The 20,243-nt window shown below is 44.7% G+C and overlaps 1 protein-coding gene across 1 annotated transcript in view; it reads left to right on the top strand.

Moving 5' to 3' along the window:
- Positions 1–20,243, top strand: part of LOC124046717 (guanine nucleotide-binding protein G(I)/G(S)/G(O) subunit gamma-2) — a 33,664-nt gene that overhangs the window by 4,104 nt on the left and 9,317 nt on the right. The window lies entirely within an intron of this gene.

Genomic DNA, 20,243 nt, shown 5'->3' with positions numbered 1-20,243 from the left:
ATTTTTGACAACTTTTACTTCACTACATTCCTAAATAAAATATGTACTTTTTACTCCATACATTTTCTCCTGACACCCAACAGTACTCGTTACATTTTGAATGCTCAGCAGGACAGGAAAATGTCCCAATTCACAAACTTATCAAGAGAACATCCATGGTCATCCAAGTATATATGGTAATCCAAGTATATTTTAGCAATTACATTTACTTCTGATACTTAAGTATATTTAAAACCAAATACTTTTAGACTTTTACTCAAGTACTTATTTTACTTGAGTCATTTTATATAAAGGTATCTTTACATTTACTCAAGTATGACATTTTGATACTTTTTCCCCCACTGCTCAAGGACATTCAGAGACTTGTCCCAAAGCCACTCCTGTGTTGTCTTGGCTGTGTGCTTAGGATCATTGTCCTGTTGGAAGGTGAGCCATTGTCCCAGTCTGAGGTCCTGAGCGCTCTGGAGCAGGTTTTCATCAAGGATCTCTCTGTACTTTGCTCTGTTCATATTTGCCTTGATCCTGACTAGTCTCCCAGTCCTTCCCTCTGAAAAACATACCCACAGCATGATGCTGCCACCACCATGCTTCACTCTAGGGATGGTGCCAGGTTTCCTCCAGACATGACACTTGGCATTCAGTCCAAATAGTTCAATCTTGATTTCATCAGACCAGAGAATCTTGTTTCTCATGGTCTGAGAGTCTTTAGGTGACTTTTGGCAAACTCCAAGCACGCTGTTATGTGTCTTTTACTGAGGAGTGGCTTCCATCTGGCCACTCTACCACAAAGGCCTGATTGGTGGAGTGCTGCAGAGATGGTTTTCCTTCTGGAAGGTTCTCCCATCTCCACAGAGGAACACTGGAGCTCTGTCAGAGTGACAATCAGGTTCTTGGTCACCTCCCTGACCAAGCCCCTTCTCCCCCGATTCCTCAGTTTGGCCGGGCGGCCAGCTCTAGGAAGAGGCTTAGTGGTCACAAACTTCTTCCATTTAAGAATGATGGAGACCTCTTGGGACCTTCAATGCTGCAGATATTTTTTGGTACCCTTCCCCAGATCTGTGCCTCGACACAATCCTGTCTCAGAGCTCAACGGACAATTCCTATGACCTCATGGCTTGGTTTTTGTAGAAAAAATATCAAGGATGATCAATGGAAACAGGATGCATGTGAGCTCAATTTCAAGTCTCATAGCAAAGGGTCTGAATACTTATGTAAATAAGGTATTTCAGTTTTTTATTTCTAACAAATCAGCAACAACTTCTACAAACCTGTTTTCACATTGTCATTATGGAATATTGTGTGTAGATTGCTGAGATTTAAAAAAATATTCAATCCATTTTAGGATAAGGTCTTAACGTAACAAAATGTGGGAAAAGTAAAGGGGTCTGACTACTTTCCGAAGGCTCTGTTTACGACAGCCCTTTTATAAACCTTAGAGGAGACTCAGCATTCCACTCCTGAACTACTACAGTAGTATATCTTTCTATGCTGGTCAAAGACCATGTTTAAAATGAAGGCTATGCCGTAACGCTGCAGCGTTTTTAAAAGGTTTGTTCTATTGAACATTCCGTAACAATTAAGCTATTTTAATTATATGAACAGTGCATTGGACTTCCATGTTTAAAAAAATAATAATGTTATGACCAATTAGCCCCCTTATCTAAAAGCACCTTCTACCTACTAAGATCTACTATCGTATCCTAGCAACGCTTTCCTTCCTTCTTTTCTCTTCAAGGTAACAAACAACCAAACGTACTGTATTATGCTTTGCAGTCTTTCTGTCAAACTTTTGTACTCGCTCATGATTCCCTCTGGGTAGTGTATCCATATCTATCTAGACAGCATGCTTAGGTTATGTTTAGGTTATAAACTGTCCTGCAGACTCTAAACAAGTCCGGATGTTTGTAATACTGTCTGTGTCCCAAAATGGCACCCTGTTCCATATTTAGTGCACTAATTTTGACCAGGGCCCAGAGCAACCTGTGCCATTAGGGACTCAGACGTGACTGTTAACCATCTAGCGGAGGGAGTCAGGAAGTGTTATTGGTGGCTGAGGAAGCTGTGTTTGTTCCTCCTCACCCAGAGCAACGTAGCATAACACGACATTCCCCTCACTGCTGACCAGTCTAACGCTGGTGTGTGTGTGTGTGTGTGTGTGTGTGTGTGTGTGTGTGTGTGTGTGTGTGTGTGTGTGTGTGTGTGTGTGTGTGTGTGTGTGTGTGTGTGTGTGTGTGTGTGTGTGTGTGTGTGTGTGTGTGTGTGTACAGGAATGAGTTTGAATACCATTATGTACAGTTGATGGCTACACTAAAGGTATGTGATCCTTAGAGATGAAAGGAGAGAATTAGACCATATAACCAGGCAGTATCATCGACACATCCCAAATGTAGGGAATAGGGGAGGGGCTCTGGTCAAAAGTAGTGTACTATGTAGGGAATAGGGGAGGGGCTCTGGTCAAAAGTAGTGCACTATGTAGGAAATAGGGGGAGGGGCTCTGGTCAAAGTAGTGCACTATGTAGGGAATAGGGGGAGGGGCTCTGGTCAAAAGTAGTGCACTATGTAGGGAATAGGGGGAGGGGCTCTGGTCAAACGTAGTGCACTATGTAGGGAATAGGGGAGGGGCTCTGGTCAAAAGTAGTGCACTATGTAGGGAATAGGGGAGGGGCTCTGGTCAAAGTAGTGCACTATGTAGGAATTAGGGGGAGGGGCTCTGGTCAAAAGTAGTGCACTATGTAGGGAATAGGGGAGGGGCTCTGGTCAAAAGTAGTGCACTTATGTAGGAAATAGGGGGAGGGGCTCTGGTCAAAAGTAGTGCACTTATGTAGGAAATAGGGGGAGGGGCTCTGGTCAAAAGTAGTGCACTTATGTAGAGAATAGGGGAAGGGGCTCTGGTCAAAAGTAGTGCACTATGTAGGAAATAGGGGGAGGGGCTCTGGTCAAAAGTAGTGCACTATGTAGAGAATAGGGGAAGGGGCTCTGGTCAAAAGTAGTGCACTTATGTAGATAATAGGGGGAGGGGCTCTGGTCAAAATTAGTGCACTATGTAGGGAATAGGGGGAGGGGCTCTGGTCAAAGTAGTGCACTATGTAGGGAATAGGGGGAGGGGCTCTGGTCAAAATAGTTCACTATGAAGGGAATAGGGGAGGGGCTCTGGTCAAAGTAATGCACTATGTAGAGAAAAGGGGAGGGGCTCTGGTCAAAGTAGTTCACTATGTAGGGAATAGGGGGAGGGGCTCTGGTCAAAAGTAGTGCACTATGTAGGGAATAGGGGAGGGGCTCTGGTCAAAGTAGTGCACTATGTTGGAAATAGGGGGAGGGGCTCTGGTCAAAAGTAGTGCACTTATGTAGGAAATAGGGGAGGGGCTCTGGTCAAAAGTAGTGCACTTATGTAGGGAATAGGGGGAGGGGCTCTGGTCAAAGTAGTTCACTATGAAGGGAATAGGGGAGGGGCTCTGGTCAAAGTAATGCACTATGTAGGGAATAGGGGAGGGGCTCTGGTCAAAGTAGTTCACTATGTAGAGAATAGGGGAGGGGCTCTGGTCAAAGTAGTTCACTATGTAGAGAATAGGGGAGGGGCTCTGGTCAAAAGTAGTGCACTATGTAGGGAATAGGGGGAGGGGCTCTGGTCAAAAGTAGTGCACTTATGTAGGGAATAGGGGGAGGGGCTCTGGTCAAAAGTAGTGCACTATGTAGGGAATAGGGGAGGGGCTCTGGTCAAAAGTAGTGCACTATGTAGGGAATAGGGGAGGGGCTCTGGTCAAAAGTAGTGCACTTATGTAGGGAATAGGGGGAGGGGCTCTGGTCAAAGTAGTGCACTATGTAGGGAATAGGGGAGGGGCTCTGGTCAAAGTAATGCACTATGTAGGGAATAGGGGAGGGGCTCTGGTCAAAGTAGTTCACTATGTAGAGAATAGGGGGAGGGGCTCTGGTTAAAGTAGTTCACTATGTAGAGAATAGGGGAGGGGCTCTGGTCAAAAGTAGTGCACTATGTAGGGAATAGGGGAGGGGCTCTGGTCAAAAGTAGTGCACTTATGTAGGGAATAGGGGGAGGGGCTCTGGTCAAAAGTAGTGCACTATGTAGGGAATAGGGGGAGGGGCTCTGGTCAAAAGTAGTGCACTATGTAGGGAATACTGTGCCATTTGGGATGCAAGCCAACTCTTTGGCCTGGCTTCCAGAGAAGGGTAGGATGCCAAGTAAATGAGAACAGTTAGAGAAGTATTTCCTGTTTACATCCACATACACAGTGCCTGCCAGGTGAGCTGGATCAACCAATTCCCTCCCATCAGGAGAACACCTTCTAACGCCAGTCTGTGAACATCCCATCAACTTTTCTTCTTTTTGTTTTGTGTCTTTGGGATTTTTATATTACATGACATTTTATTTGAAAGATATTTCGACTTAATGGATCATCTATGCAACATTTCTAGCATGAACGTATACTTTTTCACCATTCATTTTATAGTCCATCAGTCAAGAGCCCAAGGGATGCATCTACACACTACTGTACATTACACCGTGGACTTCCTTTAAGGAAGGGTCAATCTATTAGTATAGAATTACATCTAGATTCTTCACGTAGTCTGTACACTGAGTTTACTAAACATTAGGAACACCTTTCTAATGCTGAGTCGAGGAGATGGACTCTACAAGGTGTTGAAAGTGTTCCACAGGGATGCTGGCTCACGTTGACTCCAATGCTTCCCACAGTTGTGTCAAGTTGGGTGGTGGAGCATTCTTGATACCCCGTTCAAAGGCACTTACATATTTTGTCTTGCCCATTCACCCTCTGAATGGCACACATACACAATCCATGTCTCAGCTGTCTCAAGGCTTAAAACTCCTTCTTTCCCCTGTCTCCTCCCCTTCATCTACACTGATTGAAGTGGATTTAACAGGTGTCATCAATAAGGGATCACAGCTTTCACCTGGATTCACCTGGTCAGTCTTCGTCTTGGAAAGAGCAGGTGGTGTTAATGTATTGTACACTCAGTGTATAGGCCAGCTGTAAGGCCACATGCACCCATTCACCCGCAGCCCTGTCCAGCTAGCTGTATCGCTACCCTCCATGGTCACTATTTCTCTCTCTAGCACCTGATCTAGAATCAGTCCTCGGTATCGCTACCCTCCATGGTCACTATTTCTCTCTCTAGCACCTGATCTAGAATCAGTCCTCGGTATCGCTACCCTCCATGGTCACTATTTCTCTCTCTCTAGCACCTGATCTAGAATCAGTCCTCTGTATCGCTACCCTCCATGGTCACTATTTCTCTCTCTAGCACCTGATCTAGAATCAGTCCTCGGTATCGCTACCCTCCATGGTCACTATTTCTCTCTCTCTAGCACCTGATCTAGAATCAGTCCTCGGTATCGCTACCCTCCATGGTCACTATTTCTCTCTCTCTAGCACCTGATCTAGAATCAGTCCTCTGTATCTCTACCCTCCATGGTCACTGTCTCTCTCTCTCTAGCACCTGATCTAGAATCAGTCCTCTGTATCGCTACCCTCCATGGTCACTATTTCTCTCTCTCTAGCACCTGATCTAGAATCAGTCCTCTGTATCTCTACCCTCCATGGTCACTATGTCTCTCTCTCTCTAGCACCTGATCTAGAATCAGTCCTCTATATCGCTACCCTCCATGGTCACTATTTCTCTCTCTCTAGCACCTGATCTAGAATCAGTCCTCTGTATCTCTACCCTCCATGGTCACTATGTCTCTCTCTCTCTAGCACCTGATCTAGAATCAGTCCTCTATATCGCTACCCTCCATGGTAACTATTTCTCTCTCTCTCTAGCACCTGACCTAGAATCAGTCCTCTGTATCTCTACCCTCCATGGTCACTATTTCTCGCTCAAGCACCTGATCTAGAATCAGTCCTCTGTTTCTCTGTCACTCCACCATTACAATCCTATCCATAAGATAGGCCCTAGAACAGTTGATGATAATATTAGACTAAAATAGACTAAAATAACCACAGACATAAGGCAATGGCCTGGAGAAAGGGCCTTGCCTGCTGTCTCCTCGCATCCCAGGGGAGCCATAATTTCCTGGGCCACTGCCCTCACCCCTCCCCCTAAACCTTGGAGACCCAGGTTCTACCTCCTCCTCCTCGTCATGTAGAGCAGAACCAGGCTGGGCAGGACAGTGCCCGCTGAGGCCAGGGGAGGGCACAGATGTCTGGGGTAATCTAATAGTTGTGGGTTGTGGTCGTCTGACTGTGATGGGGACACTATAGGACAGCATCTCTTTGTGCACCGACGTTCATATCGAGCATCATAGAAACAAAGATTGTGTCTCAAATGGAACCTTATAGTTGGTTGCAACTCCTTTGGTTGCATTCAAAATAACACCTTATTCCCTATATAGTGCACAACCCCTATGGGCCCTGGTCAAAAGTAGTGCTATGTAGGGGATAGTGTGTTATTTGGAATGTACCCTAAGGAGTTCTAAAGAATCTAAAAATAGTCTGGAATCCTAACGGAAGGAAGGAAGTGAAGAGACAAGAGAGGTGTGTCCTCTCGTTATTTGACTCTTTTAGAACACACCCATATCAACATCGATCACAACTCTGTCCCATGAGTGTACAAGACAGGGAAAAATCTGAAATGTGATGTCTGGGACGGATACAGTACAGTAGGAAGGCCTGCAGGCCAACCACTACAGACTGTATAGAGAACTAAACTAGTGGAGGTAGCAGAATGAATCATGTTGTTATTAATCTGCTTGCTAAGCTTCTGACTTATAGTTATTATTCTGATGCAAGCACACCATTTTTCTGAAGGGAAAATTCTAGTTTCTACTTGTTTTTACTCTTTGTGCATGTCGTCATCATTGTTGAGTCATGCTCCCAGGCAGAGCAGAGTAGTAGGATTTGGACTGAGAGTAATATACAAGGGGCATCATGACAAGTGATCCAATTCCATTCTCCTCTGTGTCCCAACTCCTCCCTTCCCCTCCCCTCCCTCCCTCCCTCTCTTTCTTCCCCTCTCCTTCCCTCCCCTCCTCTGCTCTCATCCCCGTCTCATATCCTCCCCTCTCCTCTCATCTCTTTCCGCTCCTCCCCTGTGTCCCAGGCCTTCTGCTTCCTCTCTCTCCCCCTCCAACACAGACAGGTGTTTATGGATGATTCAAAAAGCACCCAGCACGCTTCATCCTTCATCCTGCTTCATCCCTCCCACAGCATTAACTAATCAATGATTCATCTCTCTATCTGTCTCACCATGCCCTTTGTAGGATCTAGTCCTGTAGGTTTAATGAATCACCCTGTAAGTCAGAGACATCCAGAGGCAAACACCAGCCATGATCACATCTGTGGGAGGACACACACACACACACACACACACACACACACACACACACACACACACACACACACACACACACACACACACACACACACACACACACACACACACACACACACACACACACACACACACACACACACACACACACACACACACACACACACCCCTGCCCCATGCTGCGATGCCCAGGGTGTGAAATCAGAGCGTGGTAATTAAAAATCTGTCCCTCGCTGTGTGTGTGTGTTTGTCCCTCACGGAGCCATCTGGAACTCTGTGGATGAAATATGAAATTAGGAGGGTCAGTTGGGGGAGGTAGGGGGGTGGTAGGAATCATAGGAAAATGGTAGGAAAAATGGGTGGTAAGAAACCTGTGAAACTCTATCAATATCACATCAAAATGGATTGAAACCATTTACGTGTGATGGAAAATATTGTCTAATGTTATATACATCTGAAATAAAGTCATATTCTGTCTGAAAAAGCCACATTGATCAAATTGACCAATTCACACAATTGCATTTTGCAATAACAAAACATATTTCTGTGTTTTTTTATATGTATGGATAATATCTAACTTACTTTAAGTAATATTGGGGTTTCCTTTCTGGTTTCTTTTGAAGAGATCGTATCTTACTTCTTTACCTTAACATACATGGTCGTCAATGGCAGTGTTCTGACCTCATATTAATATATATATATATATATATATATATATATATATATATATATATATATATATATATATATATATATATATATATATATATATACAGTACAGTGCATTTTTCCACATTTTGTTAGGTTACAGCCTTATTCTAAAACGGATTAAATAATTTTTCCCCTCATCAATATACACACATATATCCCATAATGACAAAGCAAAAACAGTTATTTTTACATTTTTGCACATTTATAAAATGTAACTATTACATTTACAGATGTATTCAGACCCTTTACTTTGTTGAAGCAGCCACGAGTCTTCTTGGGAATGATGCTACAAGCTTGGCATACTCGTAATTGGAGAGTTTCTCCAATTCTTCTTCGCAGATCCTCAAGCTCTGTCAGGACTCTCCAGAGATGATTGATCGGGTTCAAGTCCGGGCTCTGGCTGGGCCACTCAAGGACATTCAGAGACTTGTCCCGAAGCTACTCCTGGGTTGTCTTGGCTGTGTGCTGTCGTGTCTTTACTATGGATTAAGTGATATATGACATGCTATTTTATCAAATCAATTCTCTGTAATTAATATTACCTGATTAAACAAATCGTGTAAATGTAATTAACGAGGAAGTCGGGGCAACACAGAATAATGTTTATAGAGCTGTTGTCTTCTGAATAAAGTCTTAAAGACCTTGTCATATTTTATATCAATAGCAGCCAATTACTAATCGTCACCTTATTCAGTCTCATCTGAACATCGTAAAAATTCTTGGTTATCTTCATGAACCCTGGCTAACAAGTTGGAACAGCAATACAAAATTTGGTTTAATTATTTATTTACTAAATACATAAATAATCACACAGAATTGCATATACACAGGATGGATCATAAATTGATTACTAATTATGTCATACAAGAAAACGTCCCTAGCAGATGAAACCGATATGACGGCTGGTTACACAAAGAAAGGGGGTTGGGTTTGAATGAAAGTGCGGGAAGACTGAGGAACAAAAGGATTAGGTCTCTATCGGACCTTATGAAGCTATGCTATTGTAAATACAGAATCTTATGCATTCTAAATAACTGCCCATTCGGAAAAGGAAAATGCAAGAAATATATTTACTCTGAGCAACGCTTCGATAGATTGGTCAAAGATTGAGGCTGGGTTGCCCAACAGAGATCTCCCTTGTACTTTGAAGAATATTTCTGGGCAGATACGTTGTAGTCTGTTGTCTTGTGGTAGAACGGTTATGTTGTGGTACCGTCGTCTTGTAGTAGAACGGATACGTTATAGTACCCTGTCGTTCTGAAGTGATTGTTCATCCTTTCCTAGGCCACACACATTTACAGCTGCTGCTGATAACTCAACGTCTAGGATGTATCACTTCTTGTATTGAATAAAAGTGATGCTTCCACCACCATGCTTCGCCGTAGGGATGGTGCCAGGTTTCCTCCAGGCATGACGCTTGGCATTCAGGCCAAAGACTTCAATCTTGATTTCTTCAGACCAGTTGACCATCGGGTTCTTGGTCACCTCCCTGACCAAGGCCCTTCTCCCCTGATTGGTCAGTTTGGCCGGACGGTCAGCTCCAGGAAGAGTCGTGGTGGTTACAAACTTCTTCCATTTAAGAATGATGGAGGCCACTATGTTCTTGGTGACCTTCAATGCTGCAGAATGATGGAGCCCACTGTGTGTTTGGGGACCTTCAATGCTGCAGAAATGTTTCAGTACCCTTCCCCAGAGCTGTTTTTTTTATTTTATTTATTTGACTATTATTTAACCAGGCAAGTCAGTGAAGAACACATTCTTATTTTCAATGACGGCCTGGGAACAGTGGGTTAACTGCCTGTTCAGGGGCAGAACAACAGATTTGTACCTTGTCAGCTCAGGGGTTTGAACTCGCAACCTTCCGGTTACTAGTCCAACGCTCTAACCACTAGGCTACGCTGCCGCCCTCGACACAATCCTGTCTCGGTGCTCTACAGACAATTCTTTCGACCTCATGATTGTTTTTTGCTCCGACATGCACTGTCAACTATGGGACCTTATATAGACAGGTGTGTTCCTTTCCAAATCATGACCAATCAAATGAATTTACCACAGGTGGACTCTAATCAAGTTGAAGAAACATCTCAAGGATGATCAATGGAATGCACATGAGCTCAATTTCGAGTTTCATAGCAAAGGGTCTGAATACTTATGTAAATAAGGTATTTCTGTTTTTTATTTGTAATAAATAAAACATTTAATGTTTTTGCTTTGTCATTTAAATATTTGTTTACCTCTTATTTAACTAGGCTAGTCAGTTAAGAACAAATTCTTATTTACAATGATGACCTACACTGGCCAAACGTGTGCCCTATGGGACTCCCAATCACAGCCAGTTGTGATACAGCCCAGATTTTAACCAGGGTGTCTGTATTGATGTTCATAGCACTGAAATGCAGTGCCTTAGACCACTGCATCACTGGGGAGACCCCCAAATTATGGAGTATTGTGTGTAGATTGATGAGGGAAAAAACAAATTGAATCCATTTTAGAATAAGGATGTAATGTAACAAAATGTGTAAAAAGGGAAACGGTCTGATACTTTCCGAACGAACTGTACGCTAGTGTAGGGGACAACTGTGATGTCAGACGAGTGGACAGGTGGACAGGTGTTTAATGTTTCAGAGGCTACTGATGCCACAACAATTATACTGACACACAACACAGACTCCTAAAGGATACATCTGGGTCTGAAGAGAGGCACCTATGTAGTGAGTGCCACGATGTTTTTGTTTAGGGCCGGTACAGAATGCAATTTAGGAAACCTTGTATTATTGCAACAGTGGGTGGATGTTAAATGACACATTCTGTTAACATTTATATTCTACGACATTTCAGATTTACATATGATCATTTTTCAAGAAGTAGTTAGGATGTAGTGAACTACTTTTTCAAAGAAACTTTAGTTCAGTAAACTATACATTTCTTAAGCCTAGCTTTAGTGTAGCTTAACTTCCTCCAGTGTGAAGTAATTGGTAGCTTGGAGGGGGACATGATGGTGTGTCTAAGCACAGCTGGGGTCCTCTCTCTCTCTCTCTCTCTCTCTCTCTCTCTCTCTCTCTCTCTCTCTCTCTCTCTCTCTCTCTCTCTCTCTCTCGCTCGCTCTCTCTCCCGCTCGCTCTCTCTTGCACTTTCTCTCTCTCTCTCTCTCTCCCGCTCGCTCTCCCGCTCGCTCTCTCTCTCTCTCTCTCTCTCTCTCTCTCTCTCTCTCTCTCTCTCTCTCTCTCTCTCTCTCTCTCTCTCTCTCTCTCTCTCTCTCTCTCTCTCTCTCTCCCGCTCTCTCGCTCTCTCTCTCTCTCTCTCTCTCTCTCTCCCGCTCGCTCTCTCTCTCTCTCTCTCTCTCTCGCTCTCTCTCGCTCTCTCTCCCGCTCGCTCTCTCTTGCACTTTCTCTCCCTCTCACTTTCTCTCGTCTCTCCTTCTCTCTCTCCCTCTCTCTCTCTCGTCTCTCCCTCTCTCTCTCCCTCTCTCTCTCGCTCTCTCCCTCTCTCTCTCTCTCTCGTCTCTCTTTCTCTTTCTCTCTCTCTCACTCTCTCTCTTTCTCTCTCTCACTCTATCTCTTTCTCTCTCTCCTTCTCTGTCTCTCTCTCTCTCTCTCTCTCTCTCTCCATTTCTGTCTCTCTCTCTCACTATTCAATGTACAATATCAAGCACAAGTCGTCCTCAAAGAGGGTGCAGACAGTGTTGATATCATACTGCTGTCACCCAATAAAACAGTATTGTGACCTGTTTCAACATCTCCCATGAGTATTGACCATTATGATATTGTGGCCCCATTATGGGAAAATCATTTTATTTTAGAGTTGTTCAGAGCTTTGTCAATGATGCTGTTGTAGTTTCTGCCCTATTTGAACAAGTGGGGCAATTTAAATTACATTCTCATGTTCATTTGGAAGACCAAGTCTGGATTTCAATCCAAGGCACGTTGTAGGGAACAGCATTGGTCTGTCAACAATGCACCTTTTAAAAGCAATGGTTCCGATGTTCACAAACATCACATTCACGGTAAATATTTGAAATGTTGGGTCAAGTGTAAATTGCCTTTAAAAGTCAAAGAGCAATGTGTTTCTCTAAAATCTGCCTTGGACTAAATCGTAACCTAAATCATTACTAACCATCCAACATATAATGAGGCCCCTGGGGGCCTCACCCTCACAATGCTGTTCTTCCTGACACCCATCAGGGGCCAATGTGTAGAAGGCCAGGCATATGACCTCCACTGAGGGGACCCAGGTTTATAACAAATTATAAGTATGGAAGATTTATCCAGGTCTGTCTTGAAAAATCTATTTTATATCTCAATAAGACTAAGCTGGTGAAATAAAAATGAATGATATAGTGTCCCAGCCGGGTTAAAGATTATAAAACCCTTCTCACAAATAGGAAAACATCCAACGGACCTCTCTGTGTTATCTCTCTGTCATAATTATAATTATAGTATTCACTAATTCTAGTATAATATTGAATAATATCCAATTATACTATTTAATTTATATATTCAGTAGGCTATTCTTATATTCAGTTCTAGTATTCAGTTCTGCAATTCTAGTATTTGCTGTTCAAGGGGAACTGGTTTCATGGTAGAACTCAACTGCCCACCCACCCCATCAGTGTGACACATGCTGGAGTGGTCACTAGAGTGGTCCTGGAGTAGTCTCTAGAGTGGTCCTGGAGTAGTCTCAAGAATGGTCCCTAGAGTGGTCCTGGAGTGGTCTCTAGAATGGTCCTGGAGTTGTCTCTAGAATGGTCCTGGAGTGGTCTCTAGAATGGTCCTGGAGTGGTCTCTAGAATGGTCCTGGAGTGGTCTCTAGAATGGTCCCTAGAGTGGTCCTGGAGTGGTCTCTAGAATGGTCCTGGAGTAGTCCCTAGAGTGGTCCTGGAGTAGTCTCTAGAGTGGTCCTGGAGTGGTCCCTAGAGTGGTCCTGGAGTAGTCCCTAGAGTGGTCCTGGAGTAGTCTCTAGAGTGGTCCTGGAGTAGTCTCTAGAGTGGTCCCGGAATAATCTCTGTTGGTAAATTCTTCTGTTGGTACCTTCTTCTGTTGGCACCTCCTTCTGTTGGCACCTCCTTCTGTTAGCACCTCCTTCTGTTAGTACCTCCATCTGTTAGCACCTCCTTCTGTTGGCACCTCCATCTGTTAGCACCTCCTTCTGTTAGCACCTCCTTCTGTTAGCACCTCCTTCTGTTAGTACCTCCATCTGTTAGCACCTCCTTCTGTTGGCACCTCCATCTGTTAGCACCTCCTTCTGTTAGCACCTCCTTCTGTTAGCACCTCCTTCTGTTAGTACCTCCATCTGTTAGCACCTCCTTCTGTTAGCACCTCCTTCTGTTAGCACCTCCTTCTGTTAGCACCTCCTTCTGTTAGTACCTCCATCTGTTAGCACCTCCTTCTGTTAGCACCTCCTTCTGTTAGCACCTCCTTCTGTTGGCACCTCCTTCTGTTAGCACCTCCTTCTGTTAGCACCTCCTTCTGTTAGTACCTCCTTCTGTTGGTACCTCCTTCTGTTGATACCTCCTTCTGTTGATACCTCCTTCTGTTAGCACCTCCTTCTGTTGGCACCTCCTTCTGTTGGTACCTCCTTCTGCCCTTCTAGGTCAACTACCAGTCAACCTCTGTAGCCTGTTCTCCTTCACCGCTAGCAAGTACCAGACAAGGTCTATTAGGTGGTTGCTACTTTGTGTGTGTGTGTGTGTGTGTGTGTGTGTGTGTGTGTGTGTGTGTGTGTGTGTGTGTGTGTGTGTGTGTGTGTGTGTGTGTGTGTGTGTGTGTGTGTGTGTGTGTGTGTGTGTGTGTGTGTGTGTGAGAACAACCAGAGCAACCAGGGTTGCGTCTGAAATGGTACCCTGTTCCCTATGTAGTGCACTACTGTTGACCAGGACTCAGATCAAAATACATGCACTACATAGGGAACAGGCTGCCATTTCTGAAACAGCCCATGTCCCGAGAGCCTTAGACTCAGTAAAAGCCTGTAGTTTACATTACACTGTTGATACAACTTAGCCTGTTTACAGTCACTATAAATCCACTATGGTAGCTGGTCCTTTGCCTCATGGAAATAAATGGCTTCATTCCAACTTATTGTGGGGACAATGCAGTTTTTTAATGGAGGAGACAGCACGTCACATAGACAGTATGAGTTTTTTAATGGAGGAGACAGCACGTCACATAGTCAGTATGAGTTTAATGGAGGAGACAGCACGTCACATAGACAGTATGAGTTTAATGGAGGAGACAGCACGTCACATAGACAGTATGAGTTTTTTAATGGAGGAGACAGCACGTCACATAGACAGTATGAGTTTTTTAATGGAGGAGACAGCACGTCACAAAGACAGTATGAGTTTTTTAATGGAGGAGATAGCACATCACATAGACAGTATGAGTTTTTTAATGGAGGAGACAGCACGTCACATAGACAGTATGAGTTTAATGGAGGAGACAGCACGTCACAAAGACAGTATGAGTTTTTTAATGGAGGAGACAGCACATCACATAGACAGTATGAGTTTTTTAATGGAGGAGACAGCACGTCACAAAGACAGTATGAGTTTTTTAATGGAGGAGACAGCACGTCACATAGACAGTATGAGTTTTTTAATGGAGGAGACAGCACGTCACAAAGACAGTATGAGTTTTTTAATGGAGGAGACAGCACGTCACAAAGACAGTATGAGTTTAATGGAGGAGACAGCACGTCACATAGACAGTATGAGTTTAATGGAGGAGACAGCATGTCACAAAGACAGTATGAGTTTTTTAATGGAGGAGACAGCACGTCACATAGACAGTATGAGTTTAATGGAGGAGACAGCACGTCACAAAGACACCACCTCAGGCTGATCACCTGACCCACTAACACCACCTCAGGCTGATCACCTGACCCCCTAACACCACCTCAGACTGACCACCTGACCCACTAACACCACCTCAGACTGACCACCTGACCCACTAACACCACAGGCTGCTGTAGCTGCAGCTTACACATCAGACATACTGAAGTCCAGTCCCTGTTCCTTAGCTGTGTGGTGCCATTTGGGGTGCATGGACTTGAATTAAATACAATTAAATAAAAAAGACTCTGTTACAAAACTTGAACACACAGACCCTCCTCAAACTATAAACCTCGTCACACCACTTATAACATGCAGTTCTATCTGCCAATAATTGTGATCATTTTCAATTGAAATACTCTGAAAAATATTGATAACCTCTATTCTTACTTGTGTAGGGACATGTAGCTCCAAAAAAAAGTTGTATCTCAGTTATCTTAACAAGTCAAAAGTGAATCCCTGCTCTGCAGTTTTGTCTCCTCAGATTTAGGACAATGTCAATTTAAACGGTAGGGATGAAACTTCACCGTTATGAAGGCCATAGAGCCTAGTGAAGGTCTGTGGTAACTGGTTAGGTCTGGACCCTGTGGCTGAGGCAGATCAGATATAAATAGAGCCATAGAGCCTAGTGAAGGTCTGTGGTAACTGGTTAGGTCTGGACCTTGTGGCTGAGGCAGATCAGGTACAGGGTGTAGTCAGGCTGTGACAGCAGTGAAAACTGACCGTGCTACAGGGCTGTCCCTTTTGAGGCATCCACATGGACAGGTGTGATGCTGTGACATGGACAGGTGGGGCGCTGTGACATGGACAGGTGTGATGCTGTGACATGGACAGGTGGGCGCTGTGACATGGACAGGTGTGATGCTGTGACATGGACAGGTGGGGCACTGTGACATGGACAGGTGTGATGCTGTGACATGGACAGGTGGGGCACTGTGACATGGACAGGTTGGGCGCTGTGACATGGACAGGTGGGGCGCTGTGACATGGACAGTTGTGATACTGTGACATGGACAGGTGGGCGCTGTGACATGGACAGGTGTGATGCTGTGACATGGACAGGTGTGATGCTGTGACATGGACCGGTGTGATGCTGTGACATGGACAGGTGGGGCGCTGTGACATAGACAGGTGGGGCGCTGTGACATGGACAGGTGTAATGCTGTGACATGGACAGGTGTGATACTGTGACATGGACCGGTGTGATGCTGTGACATGGACAGGTGGGGCGCTGTGACATGGACAGGTAGGGCGCTGTGACATGGACCGGTGGGGTGCTGTGACATGGACAGGTAGGGCGCTGTGACATGGACCGTTGGGGTGCTGTGACATGCACAGGTGGGGCGCTGTGACATGGACAGGTAGGGCGCTGTGACATGGACCGGTGGGGTGCTGTGACATGGACAGGTAGGGCGCTGTGACATGGACCGTTGGGGTGCTGTGACATGCACAGGTGGGGTGCTGTGACATGCACAGGTAGGGCGCTGTGACATGGACAGGTGGGGCGCTGTGACATGGACAGGTAGGGCGCTGTGACATGGACCGTTGGGGTGCTGTGACATGCACAGGTGGGGCGCTGTGACATGGACAGGTGGGGCGCTGTGACATGGACAGGTGGGGCGCTGTGACATGGACAGGTAGGGCGCTGTGACATGGACAGGTGGGGCGCTGTGACATGGACAGGTGTGCCACTGTGGGACATCAATATTGATGTTCCAGCACCACGCAGAAATCTGAGATGAGCGTTTAACCCACTGATCCACCTGATCCCACGGTGAGCCCTACCCTAACCTGCTGCACCATGGGGCTGAAAGGTAGGAGGCCACTGATGGGATTAATCACTAGGGAAAGCTAGTCGGTTACACCGACACACACAGACACTTCAATCTCCCTCTTATCAATGTTTTAATCCTGTTTTTAACCGCCCACGCAGAAATGTAATTAGCATAATAACAAAAATCCCCCTATTTAAACTAGATATATCTTCTGTTCCTGTCGGCCTTCCACATCTGCGGTGGAAGGTGGTAGAGATACAGCGATGTTTGTCAGACCAGGAGACTTCCTGAAAAGTCTGTTGCATCTGAACGGTTTGGGCTCTACGATGCCCACAAGCCTCACAAAACTCGCCTAAAGGTAACGCAGTAACACATGACGGAAGTATGGACATACTTTAGTGCCAAAAAAGTGGTTACATATGTATAGAAACATATTAAAATAACCCTGAGCTGTAGGACAGACACTGCAAAATAAGCTTCATTTTTTTGTGTATTTTACCCCCTTTTTCTCCCAAATGTAAATATTGTCTCATCGCTGGAACTCCCCAAAGGGTTGGGGGGGGGTGAAGGTCGAGTCAAGCGTCCTCCGAAACATGACCTGCCAACCCACGCTTCTTAACACCCACTCGCCAGCCGTACCAATGTGTCAGGAAACACCGTTCACCTGATGACCATGGTCAGCCTGCAGGCGCCCGGCCCGCCACAAGAAGTCCTTAGAACGCAGTGAGCCAAGTAAAGCGCCCCCGGTCAAACCCTCCCCTAACCCAGATGATGCTGGACCAATTGTGATACAGTCCAGGATCGAACCTGAGTCTGTAGTGATGCCTCTAGCCCTGCCAAGCAGTGCCGTAGACCTCTGTGCCTCTCAAGAGGCCCAAATATACTTTATTTGAATAAATGTTTTGACTATCTGTTTTGCCATGTATGAATATGTTATTCAATACATTTCTATGGGCTATTAGGAGTAAGGCCAAATGCAATGTTTCATTAAATGTTGTACCTACAAGGGTGCTAGAATTCCAAATCAAATAGCTAAATGATCCTTGGTATGACCATCTTAAAACAATTCCATATGTTAGTTTAGTAGAAACCGGCCCTTAGTCTCTAGGCAGTCAGTGTTTTAGATGGTTGCAGTGAGTTTATCCTGTCTTTTTAAGTAGTGCACTATGTATCATGCAAACATCTAGCAACCAAAAGGTTTAGTGTTTGAATCTCATCGTGGACAACTGTAGTAAATTAGCCACTTTTTAACTACATTTTAGCTACTTTGCAACTACTTAGCATGTTATCTAACCCTTAACCTAACCTAACCCTCACCTTAAACCGTTTAGCTAACCCTTCCCCTAACCTTAACCCTTTAACCTGATCCTAATACTAACCCTAAGCCATAACCCTAATACCTAACCTAGCTAACATTAGCCACCTAGCTGACTTTAGTGTTATCCAACTAGCTAACATTACCCACCTAGCTGACTTTAGTGTTATCCACCTAGCTAACATTAGCCACCTAGCTGACTTTAGTGTTATCCACCTAGCTAACATTAGCCACCTAGCTGACTTTAGTGTTATCCACCTAGCTAACATTAGCCACAACAAATTGGAATCCATAATATATCCTATGAATTGTAAATCGTAATATATCATTATACGAAATGGATGTACATCCACAAATGAATACATACTATACGAAACATTTCATACTAAATGGAGTGCCTGTGATTTACAGAGCATTCAAAAAGTATTCAGACCCCTTGACTTTTTCCACATTGTGTTGTTACAGCCTAATTGTAAAATGGATTTTATAGTTTTTTTTTCAATCAATCTACACACAATGCCCCATATCTTAAACACGGGGGCCACTCAGGGGTGCTTGTTTAGTCCCCTCCTATACTCCTTGTTCACCAACGACTGCGTGGCCAAGCACAACTCCAACACCATCATTAAGTTTGCTGACGACACAACAGTGGTAGGCCTGATCACCGACAACGATGAGACAGCCTATAGAGAGGAGGTCAGAGGCCAGGCGGTGTGGTGCCAGGACAACAACCTCTCCCTCAACGTGAGCAAGACAAAGGGGCTGTAGTGGACTACAGGAAAAGGAGAGCCGGACAGGCCCACATTCACATCGACTGGGCTGTAGTGGAGCGGGTCGAGAGTTAAGTTCCTTGGTGCCCACATCACCAACAAACTAACATGGTCCAAACACACCAAGACAGTCATGAAGAGGGCACGACAACACCTATTCCCCCTCAGGAGACTGGAAATATTTGGTATGGGTCCCCAGATTCTCAAAAGGTTCTACAGCTGCACAGCAAGCGGTACCGGAGTGTCAAGTCTAGGTCCAAAAGGCTCCTTAACAGCTTCTACCCTCAAGCCATAAGACTGCTGAACAATTAATCAAATGGCCACCCGGACTATTTGCATTGACCCCCCCCCTTTCTTTCTACACTGCTGCAACTCGATGTTTATTATCTATGCATAGTCACTTTCCCACTACCTACATGTACATATTAAATTGACTAACCTGTACCCCCACACATTGACTTGGTGCACCCTGTATGTAACCTCATACTCATAATATATTTTATTGTTATTTTTAGTAGATTATTTATTTTATTTTGTAAATATTTTCTTAACTCTATTTCTTGAACTGTTAAGGGCTTGTAAGTAAGCATCTCATGGTAAGGTCTACACCTGTTGTATTCGGCACAAGTGACAAATAAAATGTGATTTGATTTGAAATCCCAAGCAAAAACTGTTTTTTTTTAACATATTTGCAAATGTATGTATAATAACAAATTGAAATATAAAATTGACATAACTATTCAGACCCTTTACTCAGTACTTTGTTGAAGCACCTTTTGCAGCGATTATAGCCTTGAGTCATCTTGGCATGACACAACATAACATAAGTTTGAAACACCTGTATTTGGGGAGTTTCTCCCATTCTTCACTGCAGATCCTCTCAAGCTGTCAGGTTGGATGGGGAGCGTCGCTGCACAGCTATTTTCAGGTTTCTCCAGAGATGTTCGATCAGGTTCACTCAAGGACGTTCAGAGACTTGTCCCAAAGCCACTCCTGCGTTGTCTTGGCTGTGTGCTTAGGGTCTTTGTCCTGTTGGAAGGTGAACCTTCACTTCAGTCTAAGGTCCTGAGCGCTCTGGAGCAGATTTTCATCAAGGATCTCCCTGTACTTTGCTCCGTTCATCTTTCCCTCGATCCTGACTATTCCTCCAGTCCCTGCTTCTGAAAAACATCCCCCACAGCATGATGCTGCCACCACCATTCTTCATTGTAGGCGTGGTGCAAGGTTTCCTCCAGGCGTGACACTTGGCATTCAGGCCAAAGAGTTCAATCTTGGTTTCATCAGACCAGAGAATCTGGTTTCTCATGGTCCGAGAGTCCTTTTGGCAAACTCCAAGAGGGCTGTCATGTGCCTTTTACTGATGAGTGGCTTCCATCTGGCCACTCTACCATTAAGTCCTGATTGTTGGAGTGCTGTATAGATGCTTGTCCTTCTGGAAGGTTCTCCCATCTCCACAGAGGACCTCTGGAGCTCTGTCAGAGTGACCCTCGGGTTCTTGATCACCTCCCTGACCAAGGCCCTTGCTCAGTTTGGCCGGGTGG

The sequence above is a fragment of the Oncorhynchus gorbuscha genome, linkage group LG10 (genome assembly GCF_021184085.1).
Source record: "Oncorhynchus gorbuscha isolate QuinsamMale2020 ecotype Even-year linkage group LG10, OgorEven_v1.0, whole genome shotgun sequence".
NCBI lineage: Eukaryota > Metazoa > Chordata > Actinopteri > Salmoniformes > Salmonidae > Oncorhynchus > Oncorhynchus gorbuscha.
Note: the sequence above shows the minus strand (reverse complement) of the source record. Positions and strands in the feature narration are given on the sequence as shown.